This window comes from Furipterus horrens, unplaced genomic scaffold (genome assembly GCF_987537825.1).
Source record: "Furipterus horrens unplaced genomic scaffold, mFurHor1.1.pri manual_scaffold_7, whole genome shotgun sequence".
Lineage (NCBI taxonomy): Eukaryota > Metazoa > Chordata > Mammalia > Chiroptera > Furipteridae > Furipterus > Furipterus horrens.
The window spans coordinates 122549338-122568321 of NW_028327177.1; positions in this window are offsets into that span (position 1 = coordinate 122549338).

Below are 18984 nucleotides of genomic sequence, written 5' to 3' on the forward strand. Positions count from 1 at the left end.
CCACGACCTTTTGGAGTAGGGGATGACACTCCAACCAAGTGAACCACCACCAGTGCTTATTGCTGTTTATTTTAAATAACAAAAGAATGACATAAAGTCTTAAAAACTCTTTCATAATGGGACAAATATCAATGCTCTTGTATGCCCTGTTCACTGGAGGGAGCATGAAAGGCTCTGTGTTGGCCTACATTGTCTTACTGTGTATCCCGCTGTTCACCTTATGCTTTAACTATTAGAAACAAAGAAACAACACTTCAGCTCCAGTGTTTTGGACCTTCTTTAGTGGGAATTCATGAAATAAAAGTGAATAACTTTGTATTCCTATGAGGCTCTGATAATCAAGGTGATCACTCAGCTGACACATTTTTGTACCTTCAGGTTATAAAAATTGAGAGCCTTCTAATACTATTTGATTATACTGTGACTCTAGAGATTACTATTATTACCTTAAGCCTTTTATTATTCTGTAATACAAAATGTTGATTATTAAAACATTCCATTTGATTTATAGGGATGAAAAAAACACACTGCAGCCTTCTGCTGCTCAAAACATAACTAGTTGATGTTGCATTACAACCACATTTGGGAAAGTAGTTAAGTTGCCAGGTTTCAAATAACCAAAGGGATAAGGGGAAAACAAGTTCATTGAATAGCACAGAATTTCCAAATTCAGCTAATGGACAAGATGATTCATTGTTTTGATGTGGCAAGACCAAATGGAAAGCCGATAACTGGGAAAGCACAAAAATGCAGGGACTGCAAAATTCTAAACTTGGGCATAGAAGACATGCAATTTGCTGTAATCGGAATGCAATAGGCAGCATTAATTTATAGGAAGACATCTTATGGAGTATCAAATTAGCTTAATCAGTTTAGAAACTTATTAATGGTCCTGACAGTTTTCCTTAAGGACCACAGCTAGGTATATAAAATAACTGTTAAAGTCACTTTAGCATTTGCATAAAATTAGTTTATCTTCACATCAAATCTGAATATGGTTATAAAGCTTATATTAGAGTACATTTTGGAGCAATTCTCAAATTAATGTTTCATTAGTGCTGCCTTAATAATGTTGTTTATTGATTGTTCTCATTTCCATTCCATTCATTTACTATCATTTCCCTCTGGTAAATCACTCCAATATATTATAAACTTAACAGAAGCTATTTCCCTGTGTATGTGGGGAAAAAAGGAAACCAGTCAGGGTAGCACAGAGAACATCAAGCTTTGAGTCAGACATGGCTACTTTATGATCCAACTATATCACCTAAAAGTTACTCGGCTTTGCAAAATCACTTGACCTTCCTTAGTTCTGTTCCCTAAAAAAAAAAGAGAGAGAAAGAAGAAAGAAAGAAAGAAAGAAGGAAAGAAAAGAAAGAAAGAAAGAAAGAAAGAAAGAAAGAAAGAAAAAGAAAGAAAGAAAGAAAGAAGAAAAGAAGGAAAGAAAGAAAGAAAGAGAGAGAAATGTGATTAAGAGTAACGCCTACCCACCTAATCAGTGAGAACAAACAAATGAGAAATTATAAGATATTTTTTTAATTCTGTGACAACTATTTCAATGTAAGGTTGTAGTAAGTGCATTAAGAGGAAAAGATTTTTTAAAGTTTTTCTCTAAATGAACATAGAAATGTGCATTTCATCATGTGTAATGGCAATATTTTCTACCCTGAATATTATTTAGTTTCTCTCAAATTTCCTTATGCCTGCTGAAAAATCCTATTAAAGAAACTTTTATGCTTGTTAAAGTCAATCTTTTAATAAAGGAATTTGTTGTTCAACTTCCACAGAGTTGAGTGGTTTCTCTTCAACTTTTGAAAATTTAAACTGAAAAGACATTCTAATTTAAATTTCTAATTTCTCCTCTAAAAGGAGAAAATATTTTTTAAATTTTTTCCTTATATCATGTGTTCAGGTTAAATTGTTCTGATTATTTTATTATGAAAAGTCAAAGAACAGTGCCTTGGAATCAGACATAATTTATGATCAATAAACAATTAAAAATTATGCCCATAAATAAAAAATGAATTTTTACAAATACAAAATGCTCACCAAAGTCCGTAAGAATTGAAAAATAATATTTTTTAAAAAATTTCCTAAGGTCAAATTCTTCTTTATAAGATGCTAAAAATTTTTACTCAATCTACTAAAATCCACCAATTAATCATTAATTGAGCTGTGTGTATATCATTTAGGAGAGCAAATGAAAGGTTTATCAAAATCTTGATAGGTTTTTATACTATTTTTATGGCAATTTTGGTGGTATCTTAGAATCTGGTAATTATTTTGCTTAATTTGCTGCAAGTTTTAGGTCTACCACATAGCAGAATTTAATTATTTATTCATTCAACAAATGTTTGGAGACACCTACTTTATTCAAAGCAGTGACAAGCATTGCAGGAGGTAGAAAGATTAATAAATCACAATCCCTGTGATAATTACATTATTACTTTGGGATTATATCTATTATTCTCTAGATTATTGATGCTCAGAGAGACCTGTGAAAAATTGAAATTTCAAGAGAAATCCAAGTTAGGTCACTGTACCCAACGTATTAAGTCTCAAGGCAAATATGGATTTGCCCACTGTTCCCATCTCAGAGATATTCCTACCATTCCTAGAAGGTACTCATTTTCTCAGATTCCCCAAAGAGTCAAGCTGACTCTAGCTTTTAACTCATCACAAAGAATGTCAGCGCTCTGAATTTGTCAAAGTCAGTGGGCTCAAGCTGCCATCAATTCATGGCTGAAAGTGTCATTAAAGGGAGTAAAACTCATAAAACATTGTCTAAGGATATGCATGTAGCCCTCCCATCCTTCAAGAAACTTTGAAATGTTTGAAATTAACCAGACCAGAAGTCATCCCAATAAGTAAGCTGCTCTATACTTTGTAAGAATGATCCCTATTACATAGCCTTTGCTACATTAATAAGGATGTAGCTCACTGCAACCATTCAGTTCCCTTTTCATGAAGATTCATGGAAAAAATTCTCTCCAGTCTCAGTGCAAGAAATGTTTTTATTTTTCTCTTCTACAATAGAACGCTAATGGTTATTTTAAAATCAAAGGCCAAATTTATGGACAAAGTTTTTCATTTGGTTACTCCCTGAGAACATAGGTTGGAGTATATCTTTACTTAACCTTACTTATTCTTCAGGAAATTTCCCTTTGTCATATGCTCTGAACACCCAGACCAGGAAACAGAATATTTTCTATAACTTGCCTCCTTCCTTACCAATAACTATGATGTATTCATAAGATAGCTGTGCTTAATTTTGAATTCTTTATAAATGTAATCAAGCTTTTTGGACTTTTTGGCCTTTTTGAGTCAACATTACATGTGTAAGATTATTCATATTTTAATCTATAATTGTAGCTTATTCATTCTCACCCTAGTCCCTTACTTTTTTATTTAATTTAGCATATTTGACATTTCTTTCAAAACGTCTTAAACCAATTACCAAGAAAGGTAAAGAAAAGTTAATGGTTTCTTAGATAAGACAGGCAACAAAAGAATAAAATAGACAAATCAAACCTTTCAAAAATTTTTTAAACTTTTATATCTAAAGACATCTACAACAGAGTAAAAAGGCAACCCACAGAATGGGAAATACTTGCAACTTACAAACCTGATCAGGATTCAAATCCAGAATATATAGAGAATGCCTGAAACTCAACAACAACAGCGAAAACAAACAAATGAATCCATAAATGAGCAAAGGACTTGAACAGTGCAGATATAAACAAATGGCCCATAAGCACATTAAGAGATATTCAACACACTAATCAATAGAGAAATGCAAACCAAAAGCACAGTGAGACACCACCTCTCACACATTAGGATGACAACTATTTAAAAAAATAAACAGAAAATAACTGTTGATGTAGATTGAAAAATTGGAACCCTTGTGCCTTGGGAATGTAAAACGATACAGCCATGAGAAAGCCATTATAGTGGTTTCTCAAAATTTTAAAATAAAATGACCATATGATCCAGTAATTTTACTCTGGATATATTCCAAAAGGATTAAAGTAGCCTCAAAAAGATATTTGTACATGCATGTTCATAGCAACATTACTCACAATAGGAAAAAATAAAAAGGAAAGCAACCTAAGTGTCCCCTGATGAATGAATGAATAAGCAAAATAAAGTATATACAAGCATTTGAGTATTTCCTTCCTTCAAAGAAGGGAAATTCTGATATATACTACAAATAGATGAACCTTGAGGATACTATGCTAAGTGAAATAAGCCAATTACAGAAAGACAAATACTGTATGACAAATACTACATGAGCTACTAGATAGTCAAAATCATAGACGCAGAAAGTAGAATGGTGATTGCCAGGGGCTGGGAGGAGTGGAATGGGGGTTACTTAATGAGGGTAGAGTTCTACTTCTGCAATAAAAAAGACATCTGGAGATGTGTGGTGGTAATGGTTGCTCAATATATGAATTTATTTAATGCTACTGAACTGTACACTTAAAATGGTTAAGATGATAAATTTTATGTTATGTGTATTTTACTACAATTAAAAAGTTGGGCAAAATAAGTTATAAATAAATAAATAGATAAATAAATTAAGTTTATTCACTAAAGCCAGAAATCAACTTATTCTATTTTAGGGGGAAAAAATGTAAAAATGAACCAAAATTCCAAGGAAAATATCTTATCAGTTAAACCAGAAGTCCAATTAACCAGGGCACTTCATTAATTAATATTTCTAGTTAATTACAGTATATGGCTTATCTTTCTGAATATTTTATTTTTACTTATTTTGTCAAATTTACTCCTGAATCTTTATTTTCTTTCAGGGCCTATAAAGTATAACCTGAAGGAACAGAGTTCAAAAGTGGTCTCTTCAAAATTGTATATGTGTATATTAGTTGATACAGTTTCTTGTCTTGAAAGTTAATTAAATAGTAATTCTTTACTCCTTAAATTTTGAAGTTAACCATAAAGAACCAACTATACTCAACAAAACTACTTGTTAAAAGGAAATAGTTGTCGAGGGTAGTACTATTATTTATACACAAACATTCTACGAACCCAGGGCCTTCCTTTTCCTAACAACATTAATCCTTAGCACTATCATTCTATAAGCACATATTAATCACTTCTCAGATATCTATTGACTGCATTATGTTAAAGTAAAGTGAACAGAAAATAATTAATTGTCCTGATATCAATGATCCAAATATGCTTAATAGTTGACACTAAGACAATGTACTTTAAAAATATGTGAAACTTCTGGTCCTTTTTGCATTTTACATAATTTAGTTACTTATGTTGGTCTTTCTATCTTTTCATACATCTTGCCGAGTTAAAAAATATATGACTATAAGGATCGTGGCTGGCAAAATAGTTTGCATAGCCTTCCCATCCTTCTCCTCACCCCCAGCTCCCAATATATGAGATCTTAATCCTTGGAACCTGTAAATGTGACCTTATTTGAGAAAAGAGTGTTTGCAGATGTTATTATATTAAGGGTCTTAAAATTGAGAAGTACCCTGGATGGTCAGCGTAGGCCCTAACTGCAATCACAAATGTCCATATAGAGAAAAGCAGAGGGAGATAAAACTCACAGAGGAGAAGACAATGGGAAGACAAAGGAGGAGATTGGAGAGAATGTGACTCTAACCAAGAAATGCCCACAGCTCCCCGAAGCTACAGAGGCAGGGTACAGATTTTCCTCTAGAGCCTACAGAGGGAGCACAGCCTAGCTGATACCTTGATTTTAGCCCAGTGACAGATTCCAGACTTGTGATCTCCAGTCCTCGATCAGAATACATTTCTGTCTTTTTCAGCCACCAGGTTTGGGATAATTTGGCTCAGTAGTCACAGGAAATTAATACATGATAATGATTAAAAATAGCTAACACCTGTGGCATATTCACTCTGTACTGGACACTATTTGAGGCACTTCACAGGCATTACCTTCATAAATCTTTAATCAACTTATGAGAGAGGTTATTTATTATCCCACTTTGTGGATGAGAACACTGAGGCAAAAAGATGTACAATAAGCTCACTAAATCCTCACAGCGTAAGGAACAGAGCAAGAATTCAAACTCCGGCAATCTAGTTCTTTAGTTCACACTCCTAAACACACACCATGTTAAATGACTACCCGTCTCTGACTTTAATGTCAAATTTTACTATGAATGTAAAATTGAAACCACCTGAGTTCTCAATTTAAACAACCTTTATGCTTTAAATTCTAGGTGATCTGGATAGATTTAGTACATTAAGACTAACTTCTAGAAGTTGTTGTCAACAAATGCAAGTTTAAAATCTAGATTTTTCAGGATGCCTTCTGGAGTTTCATGTGTTTACATAAAAGTAAAATTACAGAAACATTTTATTAATTTTTCTTTCATTTCATCTATACATTGTTAAATAAAATAGAAATATTGAATAATTTTAAATAATACATTACAAAAATAGTAGCAAATGATTCCTTAGATATAAAAACAGAACACATGACAAGATCACACACACACACAAAAACTGAACAGAACATATGACCCCATATTATGAAAAACCCATAGAAAGATCCTCAAATGGACAGACCTAACACTTAATTGTAATGGTTTTTCTTCTTATAGAGACAGAAAGGTTCAAAGGATGGGCAATCAAAATATGTCAAGAGCAGTACTGTTTGCTTGAAGATGGGCTACATAATTGCATGGAAGAAAAGTACACATTCTCCTTTCCTGCAATCTTTTCACTTAAAAGACCTGTTTAGGAGGAGTGCATGCTTGCTTGTTTTGGTAGATAGTTTCTGAAATAGGTCATGGAGAATGATCCTTTTTTGTTCCAAATAGGCAAAAAATTAAAGATATTGTTGGGTAATAAAGTCATTAAGTTGTCTAGAAGTCCCTATCCCAATCCAGAACTGTATTCTAGTATTTTCTACAGGTTCATCAGTTGATTTGGTTTCTTTGAAACCTATCCTTAATCTGGACAAAATACTAAAAGTGGTATAGAACTACCTGGATATGGTTAAAATCACATTTACAATGGGATAAAGACTTTGTAAAGGAATTTGAATCATCTCTGCCTCTCTTTGCAATTAGCAAAAAAAGTTAAGGATCAGTTACTCCAGAAAGGGAAGTTATTGCTAATTTTAAAAGGCCCTATAAGATATAAATTAATACATGATTTTTTAAAATGATCTGCAATGTGTTATCCACCTGTTCAAAAGATTAATTTTACTAATGAATTTGAGGCATGTACTCTATTTGAACTGATCTGCGTTTCACAAGAGGCTATTTAAGTGCTTACTTGATTTTCAAACCACAGGCTTTAATTTATTAAAACGTTCACTTTAGAAACTTTGTCAAAAAACTAAGGAGTGTCACCTACCTTGAGTTGTAAGCTCTTGAAACACTCAAAATTACCAATCCTTCCCCTAAATTAGTTTCTTTAATCTATGATATAAATGTGGCTCGGATATTCAGTTTATATTGCTTTTCAAAGACCTTGTTGTTTAAATTACTAAGTAATATCAAATAAAATATTTTTCTTATTGTGAAAACATGGAATTGAGAAATTTTCTAAAACACAACAGAAAACATTTTCATATGGTTATAAGGTTAACCCATTTATAAGACTCTTACTGTCATAAAATATTTTTTAAAAACTTACATTTATAGATAGTTAATACTTCACTATGAAAATTAAAAGTGAGCTACTAGAACAACTTAATTATCTACTCCCCCAAAATAAACAAAATGTCTAGGCAAGTTATTACTATTCTATTTTTACATTTTTGCTAAAATCATTACATATTCAGAAATGTATTATTTCTGGTAGGTAGGAAAAATATGATTTTTTAACACTTCAACTCTATCAACAGAAGAAACAAAATTTCTACTTCATGCAATGCTAAGTTACTACTCGAAAACACAATTTAACCCCAACACAAAGAAAAAATCATGGCAATGAATATTAGTTTAATGGAAAAAAGAAATGTAGTTTTATTTGAAATCAATAATGTAGCATGCAATTGCAATAAAACATAGTAAAATATCTTTAACTTCTCAAAGTAGCTCTGAATTCCCAAAGCTGCTCCCACAACTTAAATATAAATATATTTAATGTCCTAATAGATTTATATGATTTTACTTGATAATTCCATTCATACGCAGACAAACCAGATCTGTGACTTAAAGTATATCACTCTTCCCAAAACAAGCACAATTACAGCTTGTGAATAAATATGACAAATGCATCTTATTTGCCATTCTTGCTCTTAGTTTTAAAAACCTCAAAATATTTAGAAAGGCATTACTATAATTTATCTGAACTACTCATGAGCAATGGATTTATAAAGTTGGAGATTACAAGAAAATAATGGAAGATGTGCACTCAGCTACCAGCATGCACTTGGCAATAAGATATGAAACATCTTAATTAAATTTCAAATAAAATAAGTCCTAAATTAGACATGAATCTTTTAGCTAGACCTGTTATTAGAGATGAAACATTACATTTTGTTGAATTACAAACTTTTTTTATTATTGAATTTTTAATACACCTAGTAAATAGCAAATCACAGCAGGGGGTGTAATTGTTTTGAAAATACTGCTGAAAATCAAAAGAAAATTTTAAAACAACTTACTAGTATCTCTTAATAGAAATCCAACATCTTGTTAGGGTCTAAGCATTATTATTAGCTGATGGAATTATGAAAGTATCCAGGTAGACCTCAGGATAACTCTAACGGTCACACAAAGGTGATGTTAGCACCAGGTATGTTTGGTGTCATAAATCACACATTGTTAAAAGCATGGCTTGAATATAATAGTATTGATTTACAGTAAAGAGACTCAAGGAAGGAACACTGTCAAGGAGAACACCAAGACCTTACTTAGCACTTAGTCCTCTCTAAAGTCAGCAAGCCAAATTGCAGAAATGCCATATAAATTTCATTTGAATTCAAGTCTCAAGTTCTACATTTCTGTTAAATTAAACATCTGAAATAGTTGTGGAGGAATCAGCCTATGATATTATCATCACTGTACTAATTTTTTATGAAACTTAGAACTTAGGGAAGTCATCCTCCGACTTTTCAAATGAGGCTCAAAGAGGTTGTTCAGTGGCTAATGAAACTGACTTTGGAGTCCAGCAATCTTGGTTTCCAAGACACTAACTCTGTGACTTTTTCAAATTTAACATCTCTAAAGCTCCCTTTTCCTTATCTATAAAATGGAAATGGAAAAGTTGTTGCCTTCTTGGCATTGTTAGGCATTTGTAGGGGCCATAAAGCCCTTAACACATTAAATGATGTGCAGTAAATGAAAAACATGTTAGGTATTATTATCATTATTATCATTACTATTATTATTATTATTAAACGACTCCAAAAGTCCTACAACCACTTTGTAATAGAGCAAAAATAGTCGAAAAGTCCTAAATTTTGGCTTAGGTCTCTTTATCCTAACTCAGGCTATTTCCAACACTTCATTTACTTAAATATTTGGTGACACGTTAACTCAAAAACGCATGTCCATTTCCCGAGTCTACATGTTAGCTGTATGAATAGAGTGCTCAAGGTAATTTTCCAAGGAGCATCTGGAGGAAATAGGAAGAAATTGCAGCAAACCCCAGACACGCTGTGCTGCATCAATTTACATAATTTGAAATGACCCATATCTGCCTTTCATGCTTAGGGACCATGGTAAAGTCACTGAATTACTCAGTCCAGGGCAAGGGTGCCATGAAACCCAGAGGAAGATACACCTTTCCAGTCAATCTCAGGGAACATGGTGAACCAGAATTGAGTGGACACGTGAAGGACACGTTTATCAGACCAACTAGCAAACAGCCTTAAGAGAAGAGAGAGAAATTTCCCCATCACATCCCAGAAGTACCAGGGAATGTCATAGAAAAGCATCAGCTCAAGGGTTCTTAGTTACAGGTACAGAACATAGGGCAGCCTTCTTAGTCAGTTCAAGGTTCCAGAATTTGGAGACACTCAAACACCCAGAACAGCATATCATGTGTTATTTTAGCCGCAGCTCAGACTAAAGCAATACACACAAGCCATCGGAAACCCATGGTGCTGTAATTCTGAATGGTAGGGATGACAGATAAAAAACTTGGCATTCATAAAAGGTGACACCGTATTAGGAGTAGTGACTTTCCTCTAATCGCAATTCGCACCCACAATAAAACTTTTCTCCCCAAATCCAAGAAGTCACAAGGTCTGTAGACCCTGTGCTCTCTGCTCTAGCTGGGTCTCTCGACCTGGAGGGCGACTGGATTCAGGGGCAATGGTTTACCCTCAGCCTCCCAAACCCACCCTAAATGTCAGTGCGATTCCTGGGGCTAGGATTCCTATAACTCAGTAGCTTCTCACACCACCCTCAAATTGTGTGCATCCCGACGAGAAATTTTTTTGAATAATAAAATAAAAAGAAGAAAGGAAGGAAGAAAATGAGAAGACCGTCACAAAGCTATCCTGCTGTGCTTTCTCAGCCTTACAACTTCGCCAGGTTTCCCGAGGAAGGAGCGCACCCCGCACACACCCAATAGGAAACTGGCGGCAGGGAGTCCATCCTTGGTGGCCCAGCCCTCGACTCCAGCCAGAGACAGGCTGACCCTGTCGTCCGCCCCCGCTGCTGCCTCAGCTGCCCCGTTGGTCCTCTGCAGCTCGTGGTATCCGGAGAGCCTCAAGCTCCGCACTCTACACTCCGCTCCTGGCACCTAGCAGCAGGGGCAGAGATGCTGACGGATGGTGCGGGGTGGTATCGGGGTCGGGGTGGTCCCAGATCCCGGCGGCGCAAATGCCCACTCCACACGTGCCTCCCATCCCGCAGGGGCGCACCCCCAGAGCCTTACCCGGCACGCCAGCCAACTCCGCAGCCCGAGCCCGAGCCTAGACACCAATTTTGCTCTCAACTTACCTTGGCTGGGCTGAGCTTTCAGCGCCCCCGGTAGCTTTTCTCTCTTTCCTCCCACCGACCCTTTCATCCTCCTGCTGGCTGCCGCCTGGCGCCCTGGCCCTGGCATCCAGGAGGAGCTGCAGCCCGGATTGGCTGTCCCTGGGGGCACACAGTTTCCCACTTGCGGCTTCCTCGGTGGCGGTCACAGCAAGTCGTGAATGGTGGCCGCCCAGAACGGTCCCTGAAAGCGTTGCTCACACTGTCTCTCAGGCGCGGGCTGGAGTTGGCAGTCAGTGCGCCTCTGCCTCCCCCGTGCCCGTAGCGCTCCGCACGCGTCCAGAGCCCCGCGCCAGCCTCAGGTGCACACGCTGGGGAGAGAGGTGCAAACCGCGCCAGGGAGGGAGGGGCCGGGCCAGGGGTGCAATGAGAGGGGGAGACGGCTGAGAAGGCGGAAAGGAATCGGGAGGCCAGGCACGAAGGGATCATGGGTGTTAAGGGAAACCGCGAGGAGGAGAAATGCGTCCAGAAACTAGAGACAGTGGAAATGAGCTCCAGGGAGCTGCTCCAAAAGACTCAGGAAAGGGGCTTTTCTTTTGTGCTCAGGTCCTTTATCCTCCTTGTTTGGGTACAATACCTGACAAACCAACCCCCTCCATTTATTTTTTAAAATAACAGTTAAATTCAATAACCTCGGAGAACAAAGTGCTAATGCCAACGTCAAGTCCCACCTCCACAAAAGCCAAGCGCTCACCCCTTTTGAGGGACCCAAATCCTACTGAGATTGTTCTTTTCTCACCCAATTCATTAATTCTGCCCCCTCTCTCCTTCCCTCCCTCCATCTCTCTTCACACACACAAACACACACTCACACTCAATACAGTACCCTGTACCCTGGGAATAAAAAAGAGACCCTCGCCCTGGCCAGGTAGCTCAGTTGCTTAAAGCATCTTCTGATACCCCAAGATTGTGGGCTGGACCCCTGGTCAGAGCACATACCAGAATCAACCAATGAATGCATAAAGAAGTGGAAAAACAAATTTCTCTCTCTCTATCTCCCCCCTCCACCTCCCCAATTGATAAATAGTAAAAGAAAAAGAAACAGATAGCCTTTGTTGCCCCATTCTAGACTTAAAAGGAGTATGTCTCACGCTTCACTGGGCACAGGAAATCACCTAGGGATCTTGTTAAAGTTTAATTCTGAGCCAATAGATCTGGAGTGGGGACTGAGATTCTTCTAAATTTCTAATGGTATGGCAGATGCCACTGATCTAAGGACTGCATTCTGAATTGCAAACAAAGAAAATAAACCTGCTTTCAACTATCAGCTGAGATACTACCTATTTGTAAGATGATCTGAAATAACAAGTCTCTAAGCCACTGTTTTTCAAGAAGTTTCAGAATGCTCTGGGGACCAAATAAATTATAAACGTAAACACAGGGCAAAAGGATACAATACCCTACAGATACTAGGCTATCATTATTTTCATTAATTATTACTATTGAGAAATCATAAGAAAGGCCAATGCTGGTAGAAACGTAGAGAGAGATTGATAATTTGCCACTGTATATGTTCTCAAGGGAAGATCTAAAAAATAACCCAGTGACCTGCCCCACAAACACACCATTGTATAGAAAGAAAATGCTAAGTAGCATCCTCTAAGGGGCAGTCTATTCCTCCTGCGAGCCAGTTGTTGACTTTTGCTGATGTGCATCCCTGTTCAAGTGTGTATTATATCAAGTAGTTAAATTGCTTATCGGGCTAATAGATAAAGTAAATCAAGAAAAGCAAATGCCAAGAACAAAGACATAAAGAAGAAATATAACCCATGCACCAACAGATATGTTGTGTTACAACTTACATGACTATGTTAGCTTGGTTTGATTCTCTCTCTCCATGTTTTTATCTGGGCTTAAACACTCATCCGACTGTTGCAATGAAGCAAATGTTCCTAAGCTTTTACCATGCTAAAGGCCTTTCCTGGGAATGAACAGCATCTAATATGGCCCCCGCTTTGAAAGAGCAATTTGACAATAAACCCCATATTAGGCTACCTCCAGTCCCCAAAGAGAACATCAAATATGTTACCACAGGGAATTCAAAAGGGACTGAGACCGGGAGAGACTTCATGGAAGGGAGATCATTTAAGATAAACCTTAAATGTGATATGATTCCATCAGACAGAGGTAAGAAGGATGGACATGTAAGGTGAAAAAGTGAAGGCAGAAGAGTATGAGGAGTAGTGAACCCTTTTGCCCAGAAGATACAGTATATGGAAGGAGGTGGGAGAAATGGCTTGAAAAACTGACGAGGACTATGATTTCTATCCTGAGCAATTGGTCCTTCACTTCAGCAGTTTGCACTTTATTTCAGCAGGGGACCACCATGATCAGAAAGCTAGCAAGAAAATTGGTCCGACATAAGAAGGTAACAGGATGACCTAGAATCAGAAAGCGATGGACGCAGTGGAAACTGTATGTAAGGGATCATAAATGGGAAAACAGTAGTAGTTGTGGGAAATGAAATATAAAGATTTTTGAAAGGAGACATTGCTGAGACATAATTAACACTTACGTGGAGAAGAGAGATTTGTTCAGTATATCTCTAAGATTTTGTGTCTAGAGGATTAGAAAAATGTTAACACCATTAAAAATTGAGAAATCAAGAATCTGCAATTGGTTGGTTTTATTTTTATGTTTATTTGGAAAAGGCTATTAGATAATGAGTCCTTTTCAGACATTTTTAGTCAGTTGAAGGAAGATGTTCAGGTAGGGAACTTTACATAGTTAGAAATGCAAGCCTTGCTTTCAGGAAATGGGTTTTGGGTTAGAGACTGCATTTGCTCTTGAGTTTCAGAGTCTTGGGCATGTATATGGAGTTAAATGGTCGGGAGAATATGAGGTCAGTGAGGCAGAATAGAACAAGAAACGCAAAGTGCTTTGGACAGAAGCTTGGAGCTATGTGACCTCCCTGATCCTTAGTATCACCCTCATAAAATATGAATAATAATGTCTCCTGCACAAAGCAGTGTGAGGATTAATTAAGATAGTGTACTGTTTTCTCATTTACATTCTTTGCGCTAACCTCTAGGGTCTGTCTGAGAGAGGATGGGAACAACGTATCACATTCACTGTTGTAGCCCCAATATCTAACTTAGTATTTGGCACATGTAAGCTCTAAAAATGTCCCCTGAATGAAATTAGTAATTTGAGAGGAATAAGAGACATCAAAGCATAACTAAAAAGATGGCAAAAGACAGCTAAGTGGGTTCTGTGATTTCAATGCCATTGAAACCGAGTCAGGAAAAAGTTTTGTTACAGAGATGAACAGTGGTAATAGATGGGACCAAGAGATTAAAAGGGAATATCAATAGATATTGGGACAGCTTTTGGTTTTGCTTTGGAGAAAGATCTAGTTGAAAATTTAATTGTTTATATTCAAGAGAACTGTTGCGCTAGAAATGTATCACTATTATAAGGAGTAGAGGAATTTATGGAAGAATGTTAGATTATTCTTTAAAGAAATTTGACAGCAAACTAAAGATAAAGAGAGATTGGGGATTGGGGGCTGATAGCAGAATTGAGGAAGTTTGTTTCTCTTTAGTAAATAGAAAGCCCAAACCTACTTTATTGATAGAGCTAAGGGGCCAAAAGAGTAGGCGAGAAGTTCCAGGTGAGAAAGGCAGAATTGACTGAGCAATATCTGAAAACAGAAACAGAACTAGGGAGCCAAAAGTGTAACTAATCAATCTGAGCAGAGAAAAGGGTCACCTGCTCCTTAGAAGCAAGAACAAAGGAGTAGAAACAAGAATATGTACTGAGATTCTGAAGTGGAATGGCAGGAAGTTAGAAAGGCTCACATTGTCTTTCACCTGCATCTCCAGGAAGAGGTCTTCCACTGATACCCTGTGATGGAGAAATACCATTGTGGGCTACAAAAATGTGGAGAATATTTGGTGCAAGTAATACAGTGAATATAAGAGAAGGGAAGAAAGGTCACTTGGTGACCCCACCAGATGGGAACCTTCCTTAGGGTGAAGACAATCAGCATTTTTTTATTTATTTAATTTTACTTTATTTTAAAATATGTAGTTTTATTAAACAATGTGACTGAAATAAATTCAATATTTTTAATTGTTTTTCTATTACAGTTGTCTCATTATTTCTCTCCTCTGTCCCTCCTCCCACCCTCCTCTCCCACAGTCATTCCCTACCCCGTTGTCCATGTCCATGAGTCATTTATATTCGTTCCTTGAATAGACCCCCTCCCTTTATTTCCCTCTTTTCCCCCTTTTCCCCCCTCCCCACTGGTCACTGTCAGTCTGTTCCTTGTTTACATGCATGTTATGTTATTCTCCCAGCAGTATTCAAAGACCTAAATGAAGAAACAAAGTATGCAGCATGGTTCACACAGGTTTCATCATCAACAAAGTAGAAATGATAGGAGATCAAATGAGTGAGTGATTTCACAGAGAACTTGAGAGGATGCACTCTCAAATCTATAAAAATAGTCATGGGATATAAAGTACTGCACAGGAAATATAGTCAATAATATTGTCATAACAATGTATAGTGTTAGATGGGTACTAGACTTATCAGGGTGACCACTTTGTAAGTTATATAAATGTCTAATCACTATGTTATACACCTGAAACTAATATAATATTTTATGTCAAGTGTAATTTTTAAAGTTTTTAAAAATTAAAAAATATATTTAAAATATTTTTAAAACACAAACAAGTCTTTCAGAACTTCTGCTATTCCTGAGATCTTATATGGTTGATTTAACCTCTCTGAGTCTTAGTTTCCTCATCTGTAAAACAGGGATAAGAGTATTTAGTCTCTGGGCTTAGGCTTTTAAAACAAAATAAGATAATATTGGTAAAACAGGTGTTCCCAAATTAGAGCCTTCATCAGGCTCACTTGGAAGACTTGTGCAAACAGATTGCTGGGCCTAGAACTACTGATTTACAAGGTCTTGATTGAGTCTCAGAAACTTGAGTTTCTAACAAGTTCTCTGGTAATGCTGATGCTGCTGTTCTGGAGGACCATGCTTTGCAAACACCCCCTATCCCCTGCCCCTCACTGTAAATCATTTAACATAATGCCTGTTACAGAGTAAGTACTAAATACATGATAACTAGTGTTTAGGTTGATGGCCAGCTCATAATATGACAGCTGAAGGTAGAGTTCAAGGTGAAAAGGTTATAAATGAAGGTGAGTGGTAGACAGGGACTATTGGGAGAGACTGAGAATCAAAGGCCATAAAAATGAAGTTCATATTTAGTGTGAGGGAACTTACGAGAAAGACTTGAGATCAGGAGGATTTGTCCAGAAAGAGAATACAAGAGCACAGAATTTTGGAGATCAATTTATGTTTAGCCCAACACTTTCTAAAAGGGTGGTTTATAATGAAAAACCAAGACCATAAAAATAAAATCAGATCATAGAAAAAGGAAACTGGGTCAAGGGAGGACAGCAGACGTGTCAAGAAAAAGTGGCTCAACACCACTGCTGTGATGGAGCACAGAGCCAGGCTTGTGGCCTTAGAAGCCACCGAGAAGCAGGAGTCAGATGACATTACATAACTGTCACTGTCACTGTCTAGAGCAAAGATTTGTAAATCCCAGTCTCTCGTGTTGGAAAAAAAATTCCCTACTCTCAGATAAGAGAAAAACCTCACCTCTGGAGCATAAAATAACTCGGAATTCATGTAGTTTCTTTATGTAGGAACTTTCAACACATATTAAGGCATAGTATTACAACATAATGAATAAAAAAGCACATCTGGGAGGGGTTAAGAAGATATGCTCTAGATATTTTGCTTTCCAGTGACTCAACTTTACCTACTTACATGCCTCGTGTTCTGAGCATCTCTATTGTGTCAAAGCTGTGGCAGGTGCTTAGTGTGGACTTTCTTTGATTTTAGCAAGATCCCTGTTCCATGATGAGAAAACAGGCTCAGGGAGATTGAATAACTTCCCTGAGATCATACTGAATAAGCAAAAGGCTCTAATTAAAAAATATAATCCATTTTCATTCTAAAGTACTGTCTGTAAAAAAGTAAAATGAAGTTAATAAATGTGGTCAATCCATACTCCTTTTGTCTTAGATTGGGTTCTTCAGGAAGCAGACACTGGACATATGGAAATTTGTGTGCAGGAGGTTTATTGGGAGAGCCTTTGAGATCAAGACCTGGGAGCAAATAAAGGAGTGGAGGATGGAGAGGGAGATGCTGAACTTCAGTGAGGTCTCAAAGTGGCCTCAGCCAAGTCCATCAGAGCTCTGGGCTGAATAGCCCTTCAGAGTTATCCTGCACTGAGGACAGAGAACCAGACCTTTGTCTCCTTGTGTCAACATGTTATTCTGAATAGCCGAAGTTTAGTTTTCAGAGAAGCCTGTAGAACAAACCTGCTCAAATATTTTACCATCACTGCTTTATAGCAACCCCATGATGACTATCTTAAACGTAGCAATTATTTTAATAAACATCATTATTTGCAAGGCACTGTGATAGATAATTTGGGAAAACACAATGTATTTAAGTCACATGTTTGGTGTCACATAACTTAAATGTAGAAGTAAAATGAACTATACAGAAATAAATTGTCTGTAAAATGGATACAAGAATAGTATCTACCTCAGAGGGTAGATCTGAGGATTAAAAAACTGCTACAAAATAACTGCTATTAAAGTATCTAATTTTTTCCTCCTAACTACACTAGGTTGAAATGAAAGGTTTTGCAAAATAAAAATAAGAGACTACACATCAGTATGTAATACATTCAGGATAAGAAGTTCTTCCTTGATCTGAGAAAATTTAACTAAGGAGAAGAAATTTACCTGAGTCTTCAAGAATGAGTTGGACTTTGAAAGACAACCACAATAATGAGGATAAGGCAGCACGTGGGGAGAACAAACAGAATGAATAAATACACAGGGCAGGAAGGCTTGGAAGATTAGTTTTTTGAGGGCCAGCAAATGGTCTAGCTTGTCAAGAATACAGGTGAAAGGTTAGGGATACTGCTCATGACTTCGGATTTCTGGTGAATTATTATGGCTTTCTTTAAAAGAAAATGAAGGATGGCAATGTTGAGAAAATGAGAGGTAGGAACAACAAAGTGGTGTTAGATGAAAATAACCTATGCACAATTAAAATTGAAAGACATTAGAAGTGAAAGAAGTCCTGTTTCTTTTTCCTGCCTAACACTAAGCTTCCTTCCTGGAGGATGCTGTTGCAAAGACAGGGGTCCTCTAAGGAAGTCCTGGCCCAGCAGCATCAGCATCAGCATCGCCTGGGGACTTAGAAAAACAGGTTCTTAGCGCCATCCAAAGCAGAATCTCTGCGTGTGAGGCCCCGCAATCTTTGTTTTAACAAGCCCTCGGGTGATTCTGATACATACTCAAGTCTGAGAATCACGACTGTACTGTTTCTATAATACGTTTTCTCCTGGAGCAAATACCTTCTGGAATATCCTGAAGCAATTTCCTCCTCTAACTCTCTAGGGAGTTTGACTGCTGTCTTATTAACAACTCCCCAGACTGTCTCTGACCAAATGACTCAGCACTGAACTATGCTATGTTACTATATGGATCAGACTGTTTTTAAAGAGTTTTTCAGAATAAATGTTTAATACAAAGTTTCTTCTTGTTTGTTTTCCGTATGTTCTACCTCTGCACCAGTGTGTCTATTCTACAAGTAAGACACCAGGAAAAATCCTGAGGGAAACAAAACAAAACAACCTCACAGGGTATCAGAAAGAAGCTGGTCACTTATTAATGTTTTCTTTTTTCATGAAAACAAACAAATTCTAAAGTTCTTTCCCTTTACCAGTAACACTATGAAATGGCTAATAAAAATATATATAAAACTACAGCAATAAAAAAGGGTCAAAATAATTAGAACTTTGTTATTGAGTAAGGGACTATGGTCAACAGAAAATTTCTGAGTAAATTAAAATGACCAATAAAGGCTAAATACAGAACATATATGTGAGTCTCTGGGGATCCTGGATCTTTTTGGATCAATGAGTGAGATGGTACAAGGAGGAAAAAGAACTTAAAAGGAGTAAACTTATGCTGGAGGACTGATCACTTG